The sequence below is a fragment of the Tachypleus tridentatus genome, chromosome 8 (genome assembly GCF_004210375.1).
Source record: "Tachypleus tridentatus isolate NWPU-2018 chromosome 8, ASM421037v1, whole genome shotgun sequence".
Taxonomy (NCBI): Eukaryota; Metazoa; Arthropoda; class Merostomata; order Xiphosura; family Limulidae; genus Tachypleus; species Tachypleus tridentatus.
The window spans coordinates 144,740,328-144,754,031 of record NC_134832.1 but is presented as its reverse complement, the minus strand read 5'-3'; the positions used below and the strand labels follow the sequence as shown (position 1 = coordinate 144,754,031).

The 13,704-nt window shown below is 35.9% G+C and overlaps 1 long non-coding RNA gene across 1 annotated transcript in view; it reads left to right on the top strand.

The window, feature by feature from the left end:
- Positions 1–308: 308 nt before the first annotated feature.
- LOC143223685 (uncharacterized) overlaps positions 309–13,704 on the top strand; it is a 41,090-nt gene continuing 27,694 nt past the window's right edge. The window contains exon 1 of the long non-coding RNA XR_013013044.1: positions 309–585. This is a non-coding gene — a long non-coding RNA (uncharacterized LOC143223685). The remainder of the gene's footprint in view (positions 586–13,704) is intronic.

Below are 13,704 nucleotides of genomic sequence, written 5' to 3'. Positions count from 1 at the left end.
CATGTTTTTACCCAATGTAACACAGGAGAAGTCAGTGGGAGTCCTACCCTGTTTGGGACTTCTTTTTGGTATGGTCTTAAACTTTTGACCAGCTAGTATTTAGGCTAATTTCATAGTGTTCACATTTTCCGTATTAAATGCTATAAAAGTTTTTTATTTTTATTTTCCCTTTTCTTATTTTCATCTTTCGAAACTCTACTCAAATACGTGATTGAGTCTAACAACGCACAATGTATATTTTTTTCTTTATGTTCATTGGCCTTAAGATTTTGGTCAGCAGTGTATATATATATACACACACACAGAGAAATCTTTCACACTTTTTAGGGCTTCCAGTATGAACCTGGAACTTTATGACTAGACTTCGTTCTCCATCAGGTACACATTAAGACCAATCAGTTCCTCAGAAAGACTTTGTCTAAAAACTCATGTTTGGAGCTCAAAAGTTAGTCTCATTCAAAATAACGAGTCGTCATCAAGAAAAAATTCTCTTCGTGTTATCAACAAGTTGCAGCTATTGTCAGTAGAGTCTCTGAAACTGATAGACGAATCATTACCACCAAACGTTTCTCGCCTAAGCTCTCTGTAAGTAACTTGTTGCTGTCCTTCCTAGCATGGAATAACATGGTTAAAATACAGTTGATTAATATAGTGTAATGATTTAGTAATGTTATTGAAAATGCATTTAAAGAACATTTGTTAGTACTATTAAACGAATTTTGTTAGTTTAATTAAAATTATTCTAAAAATTGATTGTTATATATAATTTTTTAAAAAGCATATTAAAAGTGTTTTATTATATGAGTCTAAGAGCCGGAATCTTTACTTTAACTGTAAATTTCTCAAGTTATTGCTTGTGTACTCCATTCACCACTGCATTTATGAATTTAATATAAATAATTTCCGACTGGTTGTTATCGACGAAACCCCAATGGCTACCCGGTTTGTCTGTCACAACCGGCGCAGTCTTTGAAGACTTTTGGAGTAACTAATGACTGGTTGGTTAGAGTAAAAAAAATGAAATTAAAGTAGAAAAGTTAGCCCAAGGTACTATAAATAAAATATAAGCTTAAATAAATGAATATGTCTACTGCTGATGCAGATAATACTACAGATGAGGGTGGTGCACACCCTAGAGTTGACAGAAGAGCTGATATTAATATTAAAGCTGTGGCAGATTAACTTGCACAGTTAGATTCATGTGGCAGTACCATTGTTTTAAGGATATCGAGGGTTTCACAGATGCTTTGAATGAAGCTGCCATAATATCCAGTAGGATCAATATCCAAAAAGCAGATATTTTGAGACAAAAATTGCAGGAGAAGCAAAACCCTTTATTAGGGTTTATAATGAACTGTGTGAGACGGCAGATTTTCAGTTATTAGCGTGTAGCTTAACAGAGGAATTCATAAAGTGAGAAACACCAAATGTAATTTTGACACAAATATGTAATTTAACTAACTGAGGTGAGTCAGTCTGAGTGTTTGGGTATAGATTGCAAGAATTGGGAATTAGATTAGGTAGAGCTTATGTGCACCCCAACGAACTAATGATTCAAGACAGATTAAAATCTGATTACCAACGAGGTTCACTCAGCAGTGTAGCTTACAATCATGTAAATGAAGTGAATACACCAGATGCAACGTTACTAGATTTAATCAAGGTATCTACTCAAGAAGAGATAAGAGGAAAACAGATATACAAGCCTGAATACTCTATAGTAAGACATTATAGGAAGGTAAGATCATTGCAAGGAAAAGAAATAGCATCATAAACTCCAATGACAAAAATGCAAATGACATAGAGTCTTTTTACCTCATGGGCAGCAAGATTAAACAGTTCCACAAACATTCATATCTTATGGATGTATAATGCCTTGGTTAGCCATTATGCATGATGCATTGCTCCAGGCTCTCTAAACTGCACTTCACTGGGAAGGATACCATCAAGAAGGTTGTAGCTAGTCCAGAAAACTCTTGCAGAAATTCTAAAAATCTACTTTCATGACAAACAGAGTATTCCAAAAGTAAAATGTTTCGGCATGTATCATTTTTACATTGAATGTTCTTGAACCTTCTAAATAATGTGGTATACCTCTACTTTGGAATGTTATAGACTGTGCTAGAATATCCAACAGTGATATTTTAAAACATTCCAGAATAATCTAGAACCTTCCAAATTTATCTAGATTATTCTGGATCATTCAGAATGTTCATATATAAGCTACAGGACAAAATATCAACTACCTTGAGCAACTCCAAGTGTTATTCAACGAGGATAAAATTCGATGTGAATTGCTTATTTATATATTAATTAAGGGAGGTGAGAATAATGCAAGTCAAAACTTCAAAAATAGGGACCATTCTAATCCATGTACTAAGTTCCTCATACTGTATTTTAAACACCAAGTTTAGTAAATTTTGTATTAACTTCAAGATACTTAGAAAAATTGTTTTAATAATATACTAACCACAATTTATTTTTTAAACTTACTACTTCATAGTGCTGCTATCCCTAGCAATGGTAAGTCATTCTTCTCATTATGAATCTACAATATAAAGTTAAATAGGTTAAATGCAAAAGTTAACATTTTCTTTACCTAAAAATGTAGATACTCACCTTGACACACAGAAGAGCTTCATCTTTCATGCATATGTCTATAACACCTACATACTACTAGCCTTTAATTACATCCCATCTAAAACTTCAATTTTTAATATGAACTACACAAGAATGGTGATAACATTTCATGTAGCGACAACCTCTAAGCACTTGCATCAAAATAACTTCATTCTTAGATTGGGCAAAAAGAACGTGCACTGGATGGAAAGGTGTGCAGAGGCAAATATCATAAGTACTAATACCTCAATTCTACACAAATTATAGTGAGAATACCACACTCCTACAGTAGAGGAACCAGTGCAAACATTAAAACTAAATGAGCTTTCTTCAGAAAGTGTCCAAAGGGAAAGCCAATGGAATGTGCCAAATGATGACAAGGGAACTATAAGGGCACACCAGTGAGAGACTGCATGTTATCTGAGTCAGGGAAAACTCTTTCCCTGTAAAAAACTGAGGGAAAGTTAAAAGAGACCCAAGTATTACATAGGTGAGTGGAATTTTAGCATAACCGAGTACCCACACATAAGTAATCACACAGTCAAGAACTGAATTGAGGATAGAGCATAACCAGACAATACAATGTCTCATTTGGATTCAAAAGGACAGATGAAGAGATGGGCAATGAACCTATACTTCTACAGGAGGAGGGCATACCAACTGTTTGAAGAGTGGCCAAACGATGTGTTACAGTTGACTCAGAGGAATGGAGGGGTGAAGGATCAATAGAGAAAAACACGTCACTTCCATTGATAGACAGAGTTGAAGGACAACAGGAATGAGTGGAGCAAAGGATAGTGAGAACAAGGTGGAGAAAGAGTGATCCATATGCCAATTAATAAAGCAGAGAAAATTAGGATTATGCTGACCAAAGAAGCACCACTAATAGGGCATGACAAGGAGTGTTGCATATTAAAGTGAGAAGACAAAAAGAAGAACAGGCATAATATTACAGAGAAAGGTGAGTCCTGTTCTAGCTGAGAGCAGCAACTGGCAGGGATAAAGGATGAGGACTTGCAGAATTTTGGTGCTAAGAATGGCAAAGAAACTGATGAGAGGTTTACCCAGCTTCAAGCAACCTCAGTGAAAATTGTGAGGGATCACTGTGTAGTTAGAACGTTGGCTGAGAGAGAAGTAATCTGGCACGAAGTTCTAAGGCCTTAGAATATGTCAAGATATGAGACAAGCTCAATGGGAATAAGCCCAAAACAGCAGGTCAAATGTATGGAAACAAATAACCTTGGAATGAGTAACTTCTAATGGATAATATAATAAACTATCATGGAGTGGATCATGAACAAACAATCCATGAGGAAATAAGAAAATACCCAATAGATGGTGATAAGAACAAGAATGTTGATGTGAAATGGATGCTTCTATGAAATCCACATACCCAAAAACATGAAGGCATTCAGATACATGACTAAACTTGAAGTAGCAGAATTTGTGAAGAGACAGAAATACACCTGGAGGTGGCAAAGAGATGCTCACACATGAGCCACCTAGACAAGTTTTGCAAAAAGGATAAGGGAGATCACAGTTGAAGACAAAGGATCCAGAAAAATATTCTACTGGAAGAAGAACATGTGTGTGTGACCTAAATAAATGATTGATGAAGAAAAGTCAAAGTTACCAAAAGAATCTCTTGCAGAATATGTAAAAAGGACACAAACCTTGGAAATAAGACATTTCACTGAGTTTGAAAGTGAGGAACACAGCCAGATGTAATAAATTTATGGCATGCATGAGAAAGAATTTGGAAGGCTTGACAATCTAGTCCAGATGAGTAACCTCCCACACAAGAATGCAAATATGAGAAAATGAGTCCTTTCAAAGGAGTGGAAATAATCCAATCACCCATGTAATAATGGAATCTCAGCCCTAATTCATGAACAAGATGAGCAAGTGCTCTTATGACTCGATTAAAGGCATAAGGAGCATACATAATGCCAATGAAAGAGCACAGAACTGGGAGATCCAATCCTAGTGGATGAAACAAAGAAAATGTCTAAAGGATGAGATAACTGGAATGTGTAAAACTGTGTACAAAGTATCTAACTTGATCATCTATGTTCCAAATGAAAGAACCATAAGAAAGAAACGAAACTGAGGGGTGATAAGAAACCAGTTGAGAGATGATAGGTTTATAACCAGACACCAGTTGCTATTTGTTCTTGGTGACCACAAAAAGAAAATAGTAGTAATCAGGTGACAGGGTTAATATCCTCTTGATGACATTGTTGGTCAAGAAATCTGAGGAATGAAAAAGAAGGAAAGGAAATGAAGAAGGGGAGAAGGTGAAAAAAGCAGATAGATAGTCTTTGAGTAAGAACTTAAATAATCCATCTGTCAGAATAAAATGGAGACAAGAAACAGAGACTGACAGGCCTCCACAAAGCCATACCTAACACTAATGAGACAAGCAATAACCCTGATGTCAGGAAGTGGAAGGGGAAACATGGATTAAGCAGGTCTAGAAATGGGAACAGAATTATGAGGAACCATAATGGACTATGAAGACTGATGCTAGGCCTTTTCATCTCCAGTAAGTAAGGAGCATTCCTAAAGACTTCTGGTTGAAGAATGGAGCTAGATAAAGATCATGGAGATACGGGGGTGAAATGCAGATATTAACTAGGAAGGTTAATTGTAGAGATCCTATGTTAGAATAGATAGATTAGGAGTATTATAGGCCAATGTGGTGAAAAAAAAAAAAAAGAACCTCTTTAGGAAATTATTCCCCAGAGCATGAAAAAGTGCCTAGGACACATGGTGAAGTGATGAAAGGTAACACAAAGGGTGGTAAGAAAGAGACACAAAAATTGAGCACCAAAAATGTAAATAGACATTAAGGGATATATCACCTGAGAATCAAGGAACAGAAATGATGTATGTCTGAAAGCCAGGATAAAAATGAAGTATATAAGGAGGATGAGGAATGTTAGTACAGGTGTGTAGTTGTTAGAAAAATGAGTCTGTATGAACCATAATGTTAAAAGAAGGAAGTCTTGAGTATAGGTTTCACATAATAAAGAGTTGGAGAAATAAGAAGACAAAGGAAAAAAATAACATATCTGCAAAATTGTGTCAAGGAAGAGTTTAGAAGAGTGAGGATGTACAGTAAACTCTGTTGAGGGAAAAAGTCAGTTAAATAACTATTCTAATCACATTCAAAGCAAAGAGAAGAAATATCAGCCATATGTATAGAAGGAAGAGGTTTGTGCATAAAGGAATGCACAACACATCATGTATTCCACAAACAGCAAGACTCCATTAGCTACACCAGACACAGGTTCTGTGTTAAGAGCACTGTTACTGTTACAGAAAGAACCATCATGAGTACAGTGTAAAAAAAAAGTTATTTTTTCATTTTCATTAATAATAAAATAAAGCAATTAATCTTGATCAAAAGTTATGATTTTCCCATACCAGTAGAATATGTATTTTCAATATACATAATTTCCTCCTATCACAAGAATAGCTATTCTTGCATAGTGCTGCCCTCTATATCCAAGATTTTTTTTTATGCATGCACAGTCCTTATGTTCCCACCTACTGAAATCAAATGGTTTCATATTTCCACCAACAGAAGTGTGGCATGCTTGATACATGTGACTCCCTCTATACACATTTACCAAACTATCACACTCTGAAGTTTGGCAGAAGATATGAGAACTGGAGGAAAGTGGGGAGGAGGTAAAGAAGAAAGAAATCATTGGAAATAAATTTCTAGTACAGGAACTTTCCTTTCTCACAAGATTAGCTAAAATCCCAATTTGATTAGGCAGAGAGACCAGTTCAATGGAATGACAGAGAATACCCCTAAAATGGAAAGAGTCAGATTGAAAGATCTGGTGAAGAGAACCATACCACATCTCATGAAGTATACTCTTCACCCACCTGTCAAGTGTATCGCAGATAAGGGCAAGAAAGTATAAGAGCATATCTAAGTGGGAGAGAAAATAAGGTAGGACAGCAAACCTAACCCTGAAATATACAGGTAAATTAATCCCACAAAGTATGAAAGTGTGGAAATCAATGGATGTGCCCCAAGGTGTATATTAGCTAGATAAAAAGAACCACACTCAGTTAAGTTAAAACCCCTGCTGCTGTAAATTGACATCCACTTAAGGGTAGAATGAAGATCATGTAGTCTTCTCCTCAAGTTCAACAGACCAAAAAGAATCTTGAACCACTCCAACACCAGAGCTTTACACACATGTTAACTTTGATATATTGATCTGGTGTTGAAAGGATACCTATTAAATATAATCATCTTCCTCAATAGCAAAAGCCTACAGGAACCAACCAAAAAGTAATAATATTCTGAAAGTAAGATACTGAAGGGATAGCAAAAAACGACAAAACAATAATACAGGTGTAGCATAACTGAGAAGGAATAGAGACCATCATAAATATGTATGAGGACTTACAGTGATTTGTTTTACTCTAAATCCAAAATCCAGTCATGGGATATCAACATCCACACAGGGTAGGATGAGTGCTCACAATCGAAGGGATCAACTGCAATTTAGTGTTTCACTCCTTTATGATTATATTATGCATAGTGGAGTATATCACATCTACACCCAAAGAACACCACATCCCTACTCTGCACTGAATGGTTAAAGCCATTTTTTAATGGAACCCATTCAGGAGGGTACCTCCATGGTCAATCACCTTAGTGGCTTGGAACTAGAAAGTGGTAAGAACTCCCATACTCCACTAGAAGAACTGGAAGTGAGAAAGTGTTAAAGACTTTGGAGGAATGCCATCACCTGAGACAGTGCAATGGGTGATCAGGAAGTCAATTTTGAAAAGCAGACCATACCTGTTTATTCATTATGAGGCATGGCAGTGATGAGCAACTGTCCTCTTTTGCTTTACCCATGCAGTACAGTCTGGAATTGGCAAGTTTATGTAGATATTACATTGCAAGGTCATTTACCTGCAAGTGATCTTGTGGAACATACCATCCCAATGGTGAGTATTGCAAAGCCCTGTAAGTCAGTGTGAGAGTCAACATGACTACACAGTGTGGATTCTGAATTGAAATATACCTGATCAGGCACCACTTGCCACAAATAAGGATCCATATAAATAATAAATGAAGCAAGGGTCTCTAAAAAGAAAAGTATTAATATACAGTTAAGAAGTCAAAGTTGCACTGAATCTTGAAGAACAGCAAGAGGTGGAAGATTAAAACCCTAAGAAGAAGAAAACACAATATAGTATAAGTAATGGGAGGCAAACATATTAGGTGTAGTCCACATGCTCAACTGTAGGATTTCCTCCAATGGATGATGCTGTGGAAAAAGTGAAGTGTTGATTTTGATTAGAAGATGCCATGAATTAATTCTGGTAGGAAGAATAAGCCAATGGAATCAAACATGGAACCCAACTGATAAGAGTAGAAGGAGGTAGGTCATGAACAGAGAAAGACTGCCAAGCCATAAAGAGTCGGGAACACGAATCACAGAAGAAAATTATGTGGGCAATATAGTAGTGAATGGTACAGACCAGATAAAGAAGTTTATCCAGATTTGGATGAGGGTAGAGATGACAAATAGAAAGAAGAGAAACAGGCTAAAATGAGGAGTTATCCTCCATCGCTGCAGAGGTGTTTGGGAGCAAGAAACTATCTGAATAAAAGAGAAGATGAAACATCAATGACAAACAAATCAGACTTTCAACAGAGAAGAAGAAAATATGTTTTAAGGAAAAGGTGAAACATGGAGCATGAGAAAATAGGTTTAAATGGGTAAAGGGAGGGAATGGAGGATCACATTAATATCCAAGTTTGGAAGACTAGGATATCTGGGTGAATGATGAATCTAAAAAGAATGCATTAATCCTTTCACAATGGCTCGGTGTAATATACACAAGATAAGTATTTATACTTTTCTTTGACATAGTAAGTGAACTTTCACAAAATCTGGTAGACTTTTAGTATAGATTATAAGTATTTTTTAAACAACAAAATTCATATTTTAATGAAGTACTTTTGCTAAAAACTTATTTGTGAAAATATCAAATCTGTTTTCTTACTAGTCCAAGTGTGAAATGATTTTCATGTTATGACTTAAAACTGTTTGTCCTCCCCAAAATCTCCAATAATATTTGTATCATCTCTTAAAATCTATTAAGTACATTTGAAATGTTTGTTTATAGCAAAACTTTTTATTTTGTCTGTTATTTACTCTTCCATAACTATATGGGATCTGTCAGTTTGACTGATCTCATAACCACATTAAAAATTAAGAAATAAATATAAATTGTGCTTTTCTTGTTGAAGAATGACTACAAAAAAAAATGTTTAGTGTAAATAACTAAAGTATCAGTACTGCTTTCCTTTTCCACTAAGAAAATTAACCTAAGATTTGTTAAAGCGACTTGTTTAAGTGTGTCATATCAAAATGTATTTAATATGCAAATCAGCAAGTCGTGTGACAAACACATTTAATATAAATTCACAGTGGAATGCAATGTATAAAAATTACATTTTGTCATTGTTTACTATTTCATAGATAGGGCGATGCCACTAAAAACTTAACACTTTTGCAAATGGTATGCTGCAGTCCTTTGTAATGAAAAATGTTTATATGGTGATCATAAAAACATGCTCAGACTGGAGATTAAAAATTTACATGATGGGGATATCCTCAGCTATGGTAAGAAAAGTGCAGTGACTTGCAATTTTTGCAGTTAAGCACAATGGCCTATTGGTGCTCTGTCCAGCATGGGTATTGAAACCCAGTTTCTAGGGTTGCAAGTCAACATACATAGTGCTGTGCCACTGTGGGGCACAGTGACTTGCAATATACAAGAATCCATAATACAAGTGTTTGCAAGAAAATGATTTCCATGTATTCCAGGTAATAGTACACAACAATCAGAAAGGATCTTCATTTGTAAAAGTGATACAAGTCCTGTATATAAGTTGCTGTTATGACATTTGTTAAACTGTCACATACTTCACAAAGCTAGAGAATGGAATAATTATTCATGCTATTAGATATCAAAATGTACAGATGAAGTTGACAGACACAGCACTTATGAATTTCTGTGCAAATGAAATGCTGAATTGGGTATTGAGAAACCATCACCTTCATACCTTACAAATCTGAATGAAAGCCTCCATGGATGTAGTGTATATTAGACACAACAGACGTATGACAGAATTTTTCAAATGGAAACTGTACTGCCAGGCTATTGACAATACACACAGTCATCAGATGGAGGATGACTGGATGTAGTAACAAGAACTGTAAAAATTGGCAAGGCTCCAAAATCCTTTTGTTATAACATGCACCCAACCACTGCACAGCCAAATGCCAGAATGTCACACAAATACATGAGGCAGTACACTCAAAGAAAAAAATTCAAACTTCATCACCTGGCAGAAGTAACTAGAATCTACTTAATACCCATCCTAATCACTCTCTTTGGTCTACATGTATTCTTTTTACCTAAAATTGTATTTCATATAAATTATTTTCTCTACAAGAAAGAACTATTACCTTGCACCACTGCTACAAAGATGTTTGCTTATTGTACAAGCTTTGATTGTAACTTCCACTGATTCAGTATTAATATTTAGTACACCAACAATCATCTATAGTCTAATCATCTTAAGACAATAGCCATCCACAAATAGGAAAGCAACACATTTTTCATGCATAGTAATTCCCATGAACACTAGCGTTTGAACAAAGCCTCATTCTTTGTGAAACAAAATAAATACACTGGAAGTAGAGAGAAAGAGTGGGAGGTTGCACAGAAAGATATCTATTTGAAATACATTTTCCAAATAAGGGAAATTTGAACTTGATAAACATTCTCACCTCTCTGCATAACAAAGAGCTAAAATGCCACTATGAAGATGGCAAAAGCACCAAGGCAGATAAAGAAATGACAAAGATTTGCTCTTACATGAAATATTTGCATTGGAAAAAGAAAATCCATGTGAGCATTTCACCCCTAGGTGGCATAGCCTAGTGGATTATCACTCATTTGGAGACCACAACTGTATGAAACAGGCAATGCTCTTCACTCAACAGACATGGTAGAACAAAGATAATATTGAAAGAAAGGTTTTCATGCAACTGAGATGTTGAACAGATAGGCAGAATGTAAAGTTGTTAAACCAGCCATTATCTCAAAAGTAGGCAGCTGAGAATAAAAGTGTGGTTCAAGGAATAAAATACATCATTCCATACTGAAGACATATTTATGTGAGATACATACCAGAAAAAGTAAAGCAGGCACAAGGAGAAAATATCCAAGACCTACATCCCAAAGAGAAAAACAAAGCACATCTGACTCTCTAACTACTGAAGCAGCTTGGTTCATAATGTAGTAGAGTGTCCTGTACAACACTTTCAGTTAACACCTCACCCCTAATTTCCATTGAAAGGTCTATCCACAGTAGGATTAACCCCAATGCAAAGGAGAACTATATATAGTGACCTCCACAATGGTTTAATACATACAACATTATATATCACTATAAAAAAAACAGGATTAAGGAATTAATTTGGGAGAGAATGATTGTTTTTTGTTTTTGAATTTTGTTCAAAGCTACATGAGGGCTATCTGTGCTAGCTATCCCTAATTTAGCAGTGTAAGAGTCGAGGGAAGACAGCTAGTCATCACCACCCACCACCAACTCTTGGGCTACTCTTTTACCAATGAACAGTGGGATTAATAATCCATGAAATTGACCTTCACATTATAACACCCCTATGGCTGAAATGAAAAGCATGTTTGATGTGACAGGGATTTGAACATGCAATTCTAAGATTATGAGTTGAATGCCTTAACCACCTGGCCATGCTGAGCTGGGGGAGAATGAGGAGTGGTGTTCAGACCAAACAGTAAACATTACATCTGCAAGCAATCTCAGAATGTTAGACTGTGCAGTGGGTTATCATGATGAACAGTAAGTACTGGGCAGGTGTGAGGATAGGCACACACTTTTTCACATGAAGTACAGTTCAGAAAGAAAAATTAGTCTTGAGGAAAACTAATCTTAAATGTAGGCACAGAGAAATAGCAAATAGGCTTAACATTTTTGTATTCTCCAACTTTATACAAATTTTGGGAAAAAGAAATACTCCCTGTGAAGCATTATCAACCATTTGGTGGGTTCTATATTTTCTAGTATCTCTCTATATATATATATTTGAATGCAATGGCGATAAAGAAATTATGAAAAGAAAACAATAACAAACTAGCTAATAATCACGTAACTAGAGCCACTGAGAAAAGTGAAAAATGTTCACTGGAGGTAAACATAATCCAGATGCAAACAAAACTGACATGTGATGTAAGTTATGAAACACATATTTCAGGGGTTCTCCATATCCCCACTTTAAACGTCTGATCCAGCAAATGTTGAAGGTAAGAGGCAAGAGAAGCCATGAGATTGACAAACCTGATGAAATAATATCTGATAAATTTGACAGGCATCCTATCTTAGGGAAGAATAAAACACCAGATGAGTAGATTTACATAACTGGCTACACTTGGAAGTGACAAATCCCTAAAAAGTGAGGAATCCTAAGACCAGAAAAGATAATGATAATTGTCAGACATGAGAGCATTATCAGCAAGATAACACCAAAGTAGTTGAATAGGATGAGTGTATAAGAAAGAAATCAAAGGGTTATAAGGATTGAAGAAAAGATTCAAATGCCATTTGAAACATATCAAGTTTGAGGAACAAAGGAGCAGCCAAGAAAAACACCAGTCTGTCACAGTAGTTAACAGTGCATAAGGCTTCTAAGGCAAAAGAGAGAAATCTAAATGGAGAAGAATATATGTATGAAACATATTAAAAAATCTGACCTATCCAGGCACAGAGCTTCCTATCTTTTCTGAGAATGGAAACCATAGAAGTGGAATCTAGGCATTGTGTGGAGTTAGAAAGGCAGCAGTAACTGAACTCTCATAGTGGAAGAAAGCCCACTGAAAGCATCACAAGGAAGAGAGCCATTGTATGGTAAGGATCTAGTCTACACAAGACAGTTGATCTGCCACCAGGCCATGAGTTCCTGAGACATGACAGTCTGGAGCAAGAAAAACAGAAATCCCGAGGGAAGTGTCTATCTATCAGTAGATGGAGAAAATAACATAGAAAGTTTCTCAATGGATCATGATAAGAAGACTAGACTGTAAAACTGTAAGTTTTATTGTGATTCTGTACAAAGCAACACAATGTGCCACCTATGCTGCACTTACCACATGCATATAAACCCAAACATTTGAGCATCATAAGCCCTCAGACTTACCAGTCACCTCTTGAAATTTTTGAACTGATGTAAGTAAGGCTAAGGTAGGGAAAGAAAATGTCCTGGACAATGTGGGATTGAATAAACCATTATGAAAGCAAGATGTAAAAAGAAGACAGTGACTCTCTGGCCATTCAGTGCACACATGGCCAGAGTAAACTAAAAGAAACATGTAATGGTGCATTTATGAGGATCAATGCACTGAAAAAAGGAGAGTATTTAATCCTTGAAAGAGGCAAATGCTCTCATGTAAAAAATTAAGAAAACACAAAAGTCTTAATATCAGAAATTCTGTCTCAAAAACGTAATAGATTAGGATAAACCTGCCCTGATACAAATTGAGGAGGAATGAATTGAAGAGCCACATGAAATGAGACAACTCCCAAAAGAGAAGGAAGGTTACAACATTGGAAAACACATTAAATGTGGCAACTATATACCAAACTTTCATGTACCAATAGAAGAACAGGCCTCAGGAATGCAATCTCCAAGCAAAAGCCCATCTACCCCAAAGAAAAACATATGGGACTGTAGCCAACTTGAAGAAAAGGGCTTTGAATGAAATGTTTGATCATTGTGGATGAGCCAAAATGTATAAAATTGCAGTCAATTTTGGATGTGAAGGAAGAGTCTGAGACCTCAATCTACACCATCCAAATTCCAGGAGAGTACTGAATACAAGGTGAGAAAATCACTAAGGAAAGATCAGAATTGGTTCAAGTGGGACAGATTTATAACAGAATGCCACACTCTCTTATTTAGGGGTATGAGAAGAAAAATGAGAGTAAAACCC